We start from the raw sequence: 1,314 nt of genomic DNA on the forward strand, positions 1-1,314 counted from the left end.
TTTGCATTTATAATTAACACACTCAGGAATAGCATTGAAGTCGTCACAGAAGCAGTCATCATCAACATAACAACTTATAGACATTACGGTTTGGAAAACACCTGCAATCACATATGTATAGTTGTGAGTATGTCAAACTTACACAGGCGCATATGATTTATGCATTATCTCAAGTTGAGAGACTAACCAGAGACGGCTGCAAATAAGAAGATAACTAGGAAAATCTTGTTGAAAATAACCTTGGCCATGTCTTTTGTTTGTAAATTGGCAAGAAACAAAGAGAAATTGGATTCCTTTTATGCTTGTTATACACTCTTTCTACAGTGAGTCCCTCTTTATATTATACATAGAAGAAGGAAATGTGGTGAAGCTTTGGAGATGTATTTGGTCTATAGTGCATTAATTTTCTATACATATGGCAAGAAACGGACAAATTCCCCTTTCTTAATGAGGTTTTTTGCATAACCTTTGAAGTTACAAAGCTTTGTTCTAATAATCCTTTAAAAAGTGCTTGAATTAAGTGAATATACACAATCCTCATTTACTGTATTTATGTGAATCGGTTACATTCTTTAATTGTATCTGTGAAGAGAGGAAAAAAAAAAAAGGATCGTTGAACCGATTCCTTGACAAGTGATGTCAAATTGGATGCCTAACAAATGGTCTCAAACTTTCAGGAGAGCTGCTTGTTTCAATATATAGAATCTCTGAATACAAAAAAATTTCTATTTAGAAAAGAAAAATTTATAGTGCAACCCATCAAGGATCAAACCCTTGTGTCATCTAGGTGACGTTGTTAAATAGCTACATGTGGCATGGGATGATGGCCCTGATGGGTGGCTAGTGATGGTGTAAGAGCTGAACTGATTGAATATGGGATCATTCAATTAGAAGATGGGATGTTGAAACTAGCAAAGATTCAGTAAACATGGTGTGTGAGAATGACCTCATGCTGGCTTTCCTTTGTTCTGTGCTTGCTTGTGGCTTTATGAACCCTTCATTTGCATTAAAATTTGATTAGATGTTCATTAATGAAATTGTGTGAGAAGCCAATTATTACTTATAATAGGCAATTGACATGAAAAATCTCTGGTGCTACAAGCAGTCATTATGAAAGTGATCCCAGAGCAGTCAGACAACTAACCTTAAAAAAATTTCTGTCCCATCATTTTCCTGATAGCTACCATAAAAACTCTTGACTATGATTAATATTGATCTTATTCTTTAGCATAGAGCTTTTAGACTTATTTTTGAAATTCCTCAACCCAACTCAAGCAACTAATTTAAAGCATGCACCAAATTTTTGATTGCATT

Source organism: Diospyros lotus, chromosome 13, assembly GCF_014633365.1.
Source record: "Diospyros lotus cultivar Yz01 chromosome 13, ASM1463336v1, whole genome shotgun sequence".
Classification (NCBI taxonomy): Eukaryota; Viridiplantae; Streptophyta; class Magnoliopsida; order Ericales; family Ebenaceae; genus Diospyros; species Diospyros lotus.